Source organism: Pistacia vera, unplaced genomic scaffold (genome assembly GCF_008641045.1).
Source record: "Pistacia vera cultivar Batoury unplaced genomic scaffold, PisVer_v2 Contig692, whole genome shotgun sequence".
NCBI lineage: Eukaryota > Viridiplantae > Streptophyta > Magnoliopsida > Sapindales > Anacardiaceae > Pistacia > Pistacia vera.
Window position 1 is genome coordinate 851,178 of NW_022196548.1, and position 13,580 is coordinate 864,757.

The window sequence follows — 13,580 nt, forward strand, 5'->3', positions numbered from 1 at the left end:
GAAGGCCAAAAAGCAGACCACCATCTCTCGATCATCAGTTGAAGCTGAGTATCGAGCTCTTTCCTCTACTGCCAGTGAGCTCATCTGGTTGCAGCAACTTCTTCAAGATTTTCAAGTCACAGTTGCTTCTCCTGCTTTGCTATATTGTGACAATCAAGCTGCGATACATATTACCTCTAATCCAACCTTTCATGAACGCACTAAGCATATCGAAATAGATTGCCATTTTGTTCGTGAAAGAGTTGCTTCAGGAGTTCTCAAATTGCTGCCCATTCGTTCTCAATACCAATTGGCTGACCTGTTTACTAAACCCCTTCCCTCTACTCAGTTTTTTTCTTTGTTGTCCAAGATGGCTGTAAAAGACATTTACCAGCCACCTTGAGGGGGAGTATTAGGGTGTGTAAATATTGTAAATACTGATTAGTTGTTAATCTTCAGATTAGTTAGTTAGTTAGCTTCACTAATTACATTTTATATTATAACTAATCCATTGTAATAGTGACTATATATAGTCTGCTTGTCTGCTTCTATTTTGGTTGACTAATAATAAAGAAAGCAGTTTATTCTTCTTTCTCTCTCTCTTCTCTCGGCTCATCTTCTTCTTCTTCACGAAGCTTAATAGCAATCAAGAAGTTCAGGGTCGGACACGATCCAAGAAACGGGACCATTTGTGAAACGTCCTGCTCCCACCTGTTGAGCCACACTTCTTGCACAACAAATATCATCTCTTTCTTCTTATCCCTGTGGTTCATTTGTCTGTTCATCTGTTGCATTTTCTTCATCTTCCGCAGGATCCTCTTCTTCCTCAGAATTTTCTTCTCGGTAGTTGATTCGACGTTGACTTGCACTCCTCGATCTCCTAGGACGCTTGCTGCTACTTTGTCCTCCATCTCCTAATTTACCACTTGAGATTTTTTCCATTTCTTGTTCTCTACTCTGTTTAAAATCATGCATTATTCTCAATTGTTATATCATAGAGAGTCTCTTCATAAATGATTCATAAATTAGCAATTGAAGCAACAAATAAAAAATAATAACCGCGAAGTGATTACCAACTCAGCTAAAGCTACCATCGGTCCAAAAAGAGCAGAATGAAAATCAAGCAAACAATTGGCAAAAAAAATGGCAGATTGCTCAACTTGATGTGATCACCAAAACACCCTCGAATTTTTTGTTTTTTTTTTATTGGTTAAAAAACACCCTTGAATCGGTAGTCAATTTGTTCGGATTGGAGAGTTTCTCAAGATTCTGGGGTTGATAACGTATAAGTCCAACGATTTATATTTCATCTCCCAAAATCAATTAATCTTCCAGACAAATCGATTAAGTTCTCATTTTTTCTTTTCATGGCAGATAATATACGAAAAGTGAGGAAGACAGAGAATCAATGAAACACGTAAAGGGTCGGTCCATTTCATCTAACATAGAAATTTTCATCCAACTTTAGACACAGAAAATCGGACTTTTATTTCACAATACATAAGAAAATAAAATATTAACACATAACAAGAAAAAACTCAAAGAAGTTCATAACTTTACTGATTTCAACCAACCCTCAAAGGTTTTTTAAAATAAACATTCGTGCAATAAAGACAACATGTTTTCACAAGACAAAAAATGAACAAAACATTTTATTGAATGTGAAAAGAATTTCCATTTTAACTTTAATTGATATATTCACAATTATGTTCTATCTCAAAAATGAAAAAACAAAGAGAAGACTTTTAAGCATACATAGAAAACACACACACAGAAAGAAAAAACAAAACACTTTACCTGATGTCAAGCAAACCCACTTGGTTTTTCTAACAACCCCGCCACAAAAACAAGGTTCTTTGAAGGAGATCAAGAGAGTGGAAATTTAATAGATGAAAATGTGATTTAATGGTGGAGATCAAGAGAGTGGAAAATCCGATGCAATCACACGGCTAGAAATGAAAGAACTTGATTGAAAAATTTAGGCAAGATTATTTTTCTTATATAGAAGTGTTTTTCTATTCAGTTTAACAAGCAGAGCAGAGAGAGAAAGTTGGGTTGGGATTTGATGTTTGAGTGTGTAAGTGGAGAATATCTCTGACATGTCAACAGGGATCTGTCTTACGTCACTATCTCACCGTCCGACGCTCGTCACCAGGACTGCAGAGTCTTTCTAATTTTATGGACCCGAGTTGATTTCTCCAAACTATAGGGATGAAAATGTTATTCTGCATGTTTGGCTTAATATTTTTATTCTTATTTAGATCCTATTCTCCAAATAATGTTTGGCACATTATTCTAGAAATATTACATTATTTTTTAATTATTTGAAGTCCCATAAAGTTATTAATTTTACTAAATACCCCCTAAAAAAAAGTTTAAAAATTAATAAAAACACCCCCATCAACCCAACTTGTCAGATTCCGGCAACCACCATCGGTGATAGCCAGAATCTATACAACGGCCTAACTTTCGACCAGAAATGGCCGGAAGTTCACCGCTGTGGCCTTTTCCGACCAGATCCACCACGGATCTGGTCGAAAAAGGCCAGATCTGGCCGTCAGCGACGGCCAAAGAAATGGTCGTCGTTGACCGAAAACGACGGTTATATCTTTGGCCGTCGCTGACGGCCAAAGATGGCCCTTGTTTGGCCTTTTCCGGCCGTCGACGGCCATAACAGACCGTAGATCTGGCCAAAAAAGGCCATAACGACGTGTTACGGCACAGATCCGACCGGTCTGTGCCATAACGAAATTTTTCGATCAGATTCTGACGGTGGTGGCCGGAATCTAACACTGCAGGTGGTGGAGGTGTTTTTGTCATTTTATATGTTAGGGTCTTTAGTTAAATCAGTAAACTTAAGGGCTTTTTCACAAATTTTTAAAATTTACCTCGTAATACTCCCCTATACAATAACCTAATACTATCCCTAAAATCCTATCCAAAATATTAAACCAAACACACCCATTATCTCTTCTACTACAAGACAAGTTCTTTCAAAACTGAACAACCAATAGATCTTTGGATATAAAAGATTCATTTTCCCAACGAGGAACTTTAGAGAATATATGTAAATATTTGGATTTGTCTTATGTCACTCTTTCGCGCCCATCGTAACCAGGACGGACTGAGTATTTTCCAATTCTATGGGACCCACTGAAGTTTCCAAACTAAAGGCAATAGAAATAGTAACCCTCCGTAGTCCTGTTCAAGGCACGTTCGGAAGTTACTTTAAATGTTGCTCGAATATTAGATATGATCACTTTATATTGGAGTTTTATTATTTTAAAATAATAAAACTAATTAAATTGTTGATGAAAAGAATGACATTTGTTGATGCGTAGACACCAACTTAAACGCAGGTAAAAAAATGCTGAGCTGATTCAGAAGATACATGTGTACGAGAGTATTGAACTGAGTAAAACATAAAGAACGGTATTTAAAGTGGTTCAGATACTTAAGAAAGCGAATCCTATGTCCACTGATATTGTATTAATATATTTGAGATCAGGTCGCGTTCAGCGAGTTGAATTGTGAGAGATTACAAGAGAGAGAGAATATATATATGCTATATCAGAGAGAAATTAGCTAATCCCACAAATGAAAGATAAACCCTCTATTTATAGTGGGATGAATTGAGGTAATGATTATTAAATCAGGGAGTATGTCAGATTGCCGTGTAAATCCTTCTTTGCATCCCATTATTCACTTGCTTAAGTGATTTACTCGATTTTTGCAAGGATTGGACACGTGGATCGCCTCCAGCCTTTCACCAGCCTGGCGCTCACCTACTGCACCGGCAGGAGTATGCTGCTTACATCAGCATATGATGTGGCTTCGTCTAAATGGCTGCTAGACTTATCTAAGCTCTGACCACTTATACTGACAGGGCTCTGCGTCAACCTTACTTTTCCAAACATAACAAAATTAAATAAATATGATTTTTTTTAAAGAACTTTAAAAAATAATTTACATGGAAATGATTATAAAAAAGGGTCATTATAATGTATTAAGAAATTGAAACTGAGCCAACAAAATTAAAAAAAAAAAAAAAATTGGTATGAATATACAATCAATATACCGATGCAGATTTTCAACTTGAGCTCAGTTGTACTAAGAAAAGAAAACGATGGTGGTTCAAGAGTGTCTGAGTAGAGGCTTATCCATCCTGTTCTGAATGTTCATTGGGTGCATTCTTTTTCTTATCCTGTAACCTTCGCATGCTGCACGAGAATGGGAAGTAAAATCTCTCTTCCGTGAAGGCGTGAAGCCGCAATGCAACTTAGCTAAATTACACAACTTCAAATTTCCATGAAGCTCATTACTGTTATTGAGAGTAAATAGGACACCATCTTTCTCCTCTTGAAGGATATGGATATGTCATTGAACTTTAAGTTTATCACAAAGTCCTTATCGTACAGAAAGTGAATCGCTGAACTTTTATGATTATCACAGAAGTATTGGTATAACTCACTGGACACTGGATAAACTGCTGGACTTGCAAACTGAAAGGGGACAAGAACATGGTTTATGTAGGCTTTTTTTTCTCATGATCAATTTTCTTGCAGTAAGGGACTTTTTCTTTTTACCTATATTTTTGTTTTGGCAAACAACTTTGACACAGTCCAAAACTTTCTCAATCACATTGCACCGGTTCATACCAATAGGCAAACTGCAGGAGTGACATCTCTTATTGAATGCGGGGTCTGCGCAGCAGATAGAGCTGGTTAAGTGTCTATTTACACACTGTTCAATTACCATGCAACCACACAAAATTAAAGGCCATCAAAATAGCACGTATTAGACGTCACTAATGGGATTGAACATAATCATACACTGATCAATCGCCATACAAGCATACAAAATTAAAGCAGGTTAAGTGCCCAATTCTACATGTCAGTTGAGTGAAGCATTGTTTCGAATATTGCAGCCATACTTTGTGTTAGGGCATCTTACTTAGATTATAAAACTTTCTCAATCGCCCTGCAGCAGATATATACAACAGGCAAAATGCAGGCAGAAGATTCAATCCATTGGCTGCAGCAAAGAGACCAAACTGTATGCCCTTGATCCTCACCCTGAAATATCATTCAAGCATCAAACATAAAGTGACCTGAAATACACGATGGTCAAGGGCTAAAAGCAAATGGGGCAGTCAAGAAGTTCAGGGTATGAAAAAGTCTATAATACCCTTGTAGACATTTGAAAACATCAATATAACCTTTAAAACAGTTAATTAAACGAAAAAAAAAAAAAAAAACTTATCAGAACGGGGGTTAGGCTCGCATTTTCAAAACTAGTGAGTGTTTTTGTGAAAAGTATGGGGTTTACTTAAGCTATTATCCTATTTTATTTAATTTGGAAAGGTATTTGGGAGTACCGTAGTCTCTTCAGTCTGTGTTTTTTTGTCTCAGCAACTAATCTCATGCAGTTAGTTTTGCCTTAAGACAGCTCTTGGGACGAAACCGTTAGTTTCCAAAGGGAAATGTTAATTTTCTCAATTCCTAAACTGAAAAAAACATATTATTTTGTTTTCTATTCTTAGTAATGTTATAATAGATTCAACTTATCATGTGGTCATTTTCATTTCCCTGCCTGTTCAAAATAAAATATACATTTCAAATGATAAAGCACAGCACTTGTTTACAAAAGAGTTTCTTCAAATCAACATGATCATAATTTCTTTTACATATATATAGCCCTCCTGAAAATTAATTTCTGTTTCATCCATGATGCCTTATGCAAATCTTCAACTTGAGTTGCCTAGAATGACCAAAGGAATAAGCTGGAAGTAGAAGGATGTTAGATGAAGGTTGGTTATCAATCCGGCTTTGAATGTTCTTTGCNTGTGCAATATTCCGTGTTTATGTAAATTTAACATTGAGTGATGATATATACACTTGGTTATTCTTTTATTATTATATCATTTATCTATATATTTTTTATTTTAATATCATTTTATTTTTATCTATTATTTTTTGTTTCAGTAATTTTTATGTAAGAGTTTAATAGTTTATACAATATAAAATAAAAATAATACTAGATATACTGTGCTTCATGTTAAGTTTGACTTTACATATTAGTTTACCTATGTTCTTACCTTTCCAAGCAGCATTTTTGTACAATTTGTACTATTGTTGTCATATCAACTTTTTGTTTTTTTAATGCTTTGACACTGTAAATCACCATCAATTCTTCTTTGCTTCTTGTGACCTTGTCATGTTAGTGAAATTCGTAAATTGAGAGAAAAATAAAAAGAAAAACAAAACTTCAATTTCGTGTATTTGATTGAATGAATACAATACAGTTAGGATTTGCTACTAAAGTGAATCAGTAGCTCAGAGAGTGTGAAGAGACAAAGGGGAAAGTGAAATATAGATACAGATATTCGTTCTCTTTAAGAGAGAAACACAAAACGACAGCGTTTTTGTGTTTGCTTAGTTAAATATTTGCTAAGCCCTTAACTTCTGAATTCTGACACTTTAATCCACATGCCCACTCAAATCTAACTCCCTGGTCCAGGTTTCCATAACCTAGCATTTTAATCCACATGCCCACTCAAAACAAATTGCCTCCAAAAACAAAAAAATTTTTTTTGCAAGTTCTTCACTAAAAACACATTCAGCAGTAATCAGGAGACCAACATTCAATGTCCAGTGCTTCAATCTTCACCAGACTACATTCAGCAGCAAATTTTTGCAAGTTCTTCACTAAAAACACATTCAACAGTAATCAGGAGACCAACATTCAATGTCCAGTGCTTCAATCTTCACCAGACTACATTCAGCAGCAAATTTTTAGCAAGTTCTTCACTAAACCACATTCAGCAGTAATCAGGAACTGCAACTGCATCAGAACATTTCAGCAACTGAACACCAGTAACACACAAACTTCAGAATACATCTGTCCAATGCAACTGAACCAAAACACTGCATCAGAACTGCAATTGCATCAGAACTGCAACTGCATCAGAACATTTCGGCTCCTTCACTAAAACACATTCAGCAGTAATCAATGAACTGCAACTGCATCAGAACATTTTAGATGGACTACACTAGATTAAAACTGCATCAGAACTTCAACTTAACACCAGTGAAATTCACAAGAACAATTGCACCAGAATCCATCATCCAACAGTCACTACACTAGAATTTAACATCCAACGGTCACTGCAACTGAAGAACACCAGTAAAACACCAATCTTCAGCAAGCAACAGAACAACACACACAAACTTCAGAATACATTGCAAACTTCATCATCTATTGAAGCACATCTGCAGATTTTTCAAACAAAAAAAAAAAAAAAAAACAAACTGCAGAATTCATCAACTTCTCAAAATTCATACAAACTACAATCTGCAGGAATCATTGCAGCAGATCAGATTTCTTCAATCAGACATTTAGAAAAACTAGAAATTCCAGATTGCATTTAGAAATATTCCAGCAGACCACTGATTTCAATCAAACATTTCAGCAGAAGATAATACAGTAGAGCATTTAGCTAGAACAGGGTAACTGAATCACAGTAAGTTTTTCCTTCAATTCTTGAAACTGAACTGTAGAGAGTGCCTTTGTTAATATATCAGCAATTTGTAACTTTGTAGGAACGTATTGAACCAACAAATGTTTAGCCAATACTTGATCTCTTATATAGTGCGCATCAATCTCAATATGCTTAGTTCTGGCATGAAATACAGGATTGGCAGCCAAGGCCCCTGCACTAAGATTGTCACACCATATAACAGGTGCCTGAGGAAAAATCAGGCCTAATTCTGAAAAAATATTCTTCAACCATGCAACTTCAGTTGCTGTGTGAGCTAGTGCCCTATATTCAGCTTCGGTGGAGGACAAAGCAACTACCTTTTGTTTCCTCGAGCTCCATTGAATCAGATTGGGACCTAAGAAGATACAATATCCACTAGTAGACCTTCTATCATCAAGATTGCTGCCCCAATCCGCATCAGCATAACACTCAACGTTTAAAGAAGCTGCTGGCCTAAACTGAAGGCCATGATTCTGAGTTCCTTTGAGATATCGAAGAACTCTTTTGCATGCTTGCCATTGTATTTCTGTAGGAGCTTGCAAGTATTGACTTAATTTGTTAACGATGAAACTGATATCAGGTCTGGTGAGTGTGAGATATTGCAATGCTCCCACTGTACTTCTATACAAAGTTGGATCCTTAAAGCATTCACTGTCACCTGCAAACAGCTTGGTACCTACTGCTAATGGTGTAGAACAAGGGTGTGCATCTGCCATTCTTGTTTTCACCAACAAGTCAAGAATATATTTAGTTTGTTTAAGATGCATACCCTGATCAGTTTTAACAGCCTCTATACCAAGAAAGTAGTGAACTGAACCAAGCGTTTTAAGTGAGAATTGAGCATTAAGATCTTTGATCAAAGTGTGGATAAAAGTTGTGTTCCCTCCAGTTATCAAGATATCATCAACATATATAAGAAGATATGTCTTTTGATCACCTTCTTGAAAAATAAACAAACTAGAATCTGCCACTGAATTTTGAAAACCTTTACTCAATAAAGCTTCCTTTAACTTGTCAAACCAAGCCCTAGGTGCTTGTTTAAGACCATACAAGGATTTTTCTAACTTACAGACAAAACCAGGATACTGAGGATGCTCAAAGCCTTCAGGTTGTCGCATGAATACAGTTTCATTCAGAGTTCCATTCAGAAAAGCATTATTGATGTCTATTTGCTGAATATCCCACCCATTTGTGACAGCCAATGTAACAACTATTCTAATGGTGGAAGGTTTAACAACGGGGCTGAATGTTTCAAAATAATCAAGCCCTGGAGTCTGCTGAAACCCTTTAGCAACCAACCTAGCCTTGTACTTTTGTAGAGATCCATCTTGATTATACTTAACTCTAAATACCCATTTATTGCCTACAATATTCATATCACCAGTAGAAGGCACTAAAGACCAGGTATTGTTCTTAAGTAAGGCTGTAAATTCATTGTTCATTGCCTCTTGCCATTCAATACTTTGTAGAGCCTCTTTAACAGAGCATGGTTCAGGAACAACAGCAGAGGTAGAGGAAGATATTAAGCCAATTTTTGGTGGAGGAAGACTCTGGGATTTGGTTCTTGTTGTCATTGGATGGATATTGTGACTGACTAATGGAGGGGCAGCAGTAGACTGTGACAGTTTAGGAACTGTTTCAGGTTGGCAGTGGGAAGAGAACTGATTACTGGTAGAGTTGTGAGGAGGTAAGGTAGAGTAGGAAGTAAAATCCACAACTAAAGGACAATTTTGAGGTGAGTTTGATAACTGAGATTGAGAGTTTGAACAGGAAAAATAATCAGTTTCAAGAAAGGGCTGTAAAGAAGGTGATTTTGAGACAAGAGATGCATCAGAGATAGGAGAAGAGGATTTAACTGCTGAGGTTGAATCATGCTGATCATTTGCTGAGCAGGAATTCGAAGGACCACAAGATACAGTGGCAGGTAGAGATCCATCAGCAGAGGTTGTATCAGCAGAACTTGAGGTTTTAACAGACTCAAAAGGAAAGCTAATTATAGGTGTGGCAGTATGAGACTCTACTGAAATGTTGGAAGTAGAGGTTGATAGATTAAACTTGTCATCAAAAGGAAATTCCAGCTCATTAAACTTAACATTTGGTGTGATATAAACTCTACCACTAGAACTTAAACATTTGTACCCTTTATGAACCAAACTATATCCTAAGAAAACACATTTTTCTGAATGAAAATTGAACTTATGCTGATGATAATCTCTTAAATAAGGATAGCAAGTGCAACCAAAAACTTTTAAAGTAGAATAAAGAGGAGAATTATGAAATAAAATTTGATAAGGAGAAATAAAATTCAGAACAGAAGAAGGCATTCTGTTAATTAAAAACACTGCTGTATCAAATGCATTCCACCAATATTGCAAAGGCATTGAAGCATGAGCAAGCAAAGTTAGTCCAGTTTCCACCACATGTCTATGCTTTCTCTCACTCCTACCATTTTGTTGATGCACATAGGCACAAGAGTGTCTAAACTGAATTCCACAACTGGTTAGATAAGAAATAAGTCCTTTATACTCTCCTCCTTGATCAGAATGTAGACACTTAAGTTTGGTGTTGAATTGTCTCTCAACTAAGTGATGAAATCTAATAAAGGTGGATCTAACTTCACTTTTAGTCCTTAAAGGGAAGAGCCAGGTAAACCTACTAAAGTCATCTATAAATGCAACATAATATCGAAATCCTTCAACAGACATTATAGGGGCTGGTCCCCAAACATCACTGTGCACAAGTTCTAAGGGAGAAGTAGCTCTTGAGTGAGAGAGGGGAAAATTATTCCTATGCATTTTTCCTAGGTGACAAGCATCACAAAAAGGCAATGTAGATGATATGCTGGAGTTCTTAAAGGTGGAGGTTGACTTGGGAAGTTGTTCCATGATTTTGTGAAACACCTCAGCATGAGGGTGACCAACTCTTTTGTGCCAAAGTAAAGCAGGGTTACTGGTTTTACTAGATGTAGATACTAGGGCTGTTGGACAAGGTGCACTAAAGTCATGCAATTTAGAGTGTAATGTATCATTTATCCACAATGTTCTCTCTCAATTCTCTTTCTTTTCGCAGAAGTTGCGACCTTTTAATAAAAGTACGTATTTGATTATTTATTATCAAGAAATTTCCTATTTAAGGATATAAAGTTTTTAATCATATAATTAGATATATTAATTATTGTTAAAATAACTAAATATAATGATGCTTAATTAAAAGTGAAAGATCATTATAAACATAGAGAGGCTATCTTCACTATGGGAATATGGAAACCAATAAACATTAATAATCTTTTGTTTATATTTGTTGGCATTTATTTTATGATTGATTTCTAATTTCCACCTAAAATTTAACTTTAAAAAGAGAAACAAAGCACACCCCGCCACGTTTCCGTCATAGAAAAGCCACCACAATTGTGCAAATACATGCCCAGTAATGGTACCACATCTTCTCTTGGCTGTTGACATAGTTTCATTATTTAACAATTACCACGCAACTGCGTTTCTACGCCACTATAAATAATGGTTACTTGAGCTAGCTAGCTCCTAACCATCTTCAAGAATGGAAGCATCCAAATTCTTATCCTCCACCATTACCCTATCTCACGATCCCAGAGTTTCTTCCTTGTTGCCATGTCGAAAGAACAACTCAAAGAAGCCCTATATCATAAGCATGGGTGCGAGTAGAGGATGGAAGGGATGAGATTATGAGGGAAGGTTAGTGGATGAGAACATGATTGTGCTATGAATGTGCATTCAGGAGAAGAAACTGTTATGAACCACCTTCGAATTGGACGCAGTGGGAAAAGACATATTATGTGCATTATAATGAGGATGTTTGCGAAACAATGGGGTGGTTGCAGAATTATTTGATGAATAAAAGGCCAGGTTTTGCGTTAGGGATGATAGTTATTGTGGCGCTGAGTGTGGTTGTTTCTACTGGGTTTCTCTTGCTTCAAGCTGTAGAGATAGCTAAGATTGTCTTATTTGGGTTTCATTTGATGTAATCTTTACTATAAAATAAAGAATTATCCTTAGCCAGTACGTAGCCACTATATGGTTATGTTGAGGTGTTCCATACTTAAGTTGATACAAGTAGTATTGAGAAATCAAAACCCACCATTTCCTTTCTGACAAATCTTCTTCTTCTTTTAATTGCTTCCAACAACGTTCTCGCTATTTCCTGGTTATCTAAAGTTGTTAAGGATATGTTCACATACGTGGAATATTCATATTTGTCAAACTTATGAATTGTATATATGCAAAACAGTTATGTGAGCACACTTGTTGCCAATCTTATGATTCAACTTGTTTCCTTTGTTGTATGTGTGCACATAAGTTCTATGTATACACAAATTGTCAGACTTGAGTCTTGGCTTGTTTCGTTTAGAGTGTGTGTGCACACCAGTTTGTGCTTTCACTCTCGCTTCAAATATTCGCAATCCAACACGAGTTGCATGTCTTAAAAAGTGAAAAAAATATGGTTTATTTTTGTCTCTCACTTTTTAGGACCTTTCTACATATGTCATAACATCCTTAAGTGGCCCTAGGGAATAAAGTTCTTTTCCCGATTTGTTTTGTGGTCCAAACAAAAAGAAGGAAATTTTTCCTTATTTGTACAAACAATGGTCAATTCCCTTGTTGGCTGACTTGGCACTATATTGTTGAGCAAGAAGTCCTTTATTATATAATACCCATTCTTGCATGTATGAATCTAACCTTTTGACATTTTGTTTCATTGTATTCTAATTCTCTTAGAGTATTTTTCTCTCTTAAAGTTCAAGGTTCATTTCCATATTTTGTGCCAAAACTTCACCATATCAAACATGTTGTAGATGGCTCTTGGAAGGTAGTTCCTTTGCTGATGCTGGTGCGTTGCGTTAGTGCTTGAAGCTTGGTGGTTTACAAGCTGTTCACGAGTGTGTTCCCGGTGTGAAGAAAATCCAAAGGAATTGCTACACGTTAAAGATTCAGAGTGTGGTGCTGAGTGTAAAGTTGAACAGGGAGTTCTTTTTATTGTATTTTAGATCAACTTTGAACTATATCTTATAGTGTGTTTTTAACTTAGTGGATTGCTTCGATCTGGACAAGGTCCCATGGATGTAGGCTAGAAGTTGATTTAGCCGAACCATGTATATGACTGTGTTCTTTATTTTCCGCACTTGTATTTAATATGTTCAAACTGGAAATGTTTAATCTACTTGGTAAATATTTCGTTGCACTTAAAATGGGTACCTTTAACGTGAATTAAATCTCCAACTCTCTTCCTAACAAGTGGTATCAGAACAACTTCTAATAAGTTGCTTCAGTAGATCCTTACCCATTTTACTTGTTTTTGTGTGCATCTGAGTGGTCTGCTTGTTGGAAGAAATTTCATATGTGTTGCATTTTTGTTTTAGATCTGCTGCGTGTCTGTGTGTCCACTGCCATTTGCTGTGTTAGCATGTGTCTGATTGTTTTTCGTCGTGAGTTTCTTCACTGAAGGTGGATATGCTTATAGACAACCTCTGTTAGAAAAACCTAACTATTATACATAGAGACCTAGGATGCATGCTTTCCTTAAGTTTATAGATGAAAGAGTCTGGTCCACGGTTGTGAATGGATGGACAGCCCTGGTTGTTGTTGAAAATGAAGTGTCCAGACCAAAACCTGTTGCTAGTTGGACTTCTGATGAGATAACTTTGGCAAATTATAACTCTAAAGCCCTTCATGCTCTTTTTAATGCTATTAATGTGAACCAAATGAAAGTCATAGCTAATTGTGAGCTTACTAAAATGCTTGGTATACGCTTCAAGTCAAGAATGGGGGAACTAGCATTGTTAAAAGAAATAGACTTAGAAGACTTGTCACTGATTTTGAAAATTTAAACATGGAAAAGGATGAGACTATCACTGATTTTTATGGTAGAGTTTGTAACATTTCTAATGAGTGTTTTGCTTTGGGAAGAACATATTCTAATGATGAACTTATTAAGAAAGTGCTTTGCTCTTTACCCCGGAGGTTTATGTCAAAGGTCACCACCATTGAAGAATGCTTAGATGTGGATGCTATGGACATTGATGAACTCA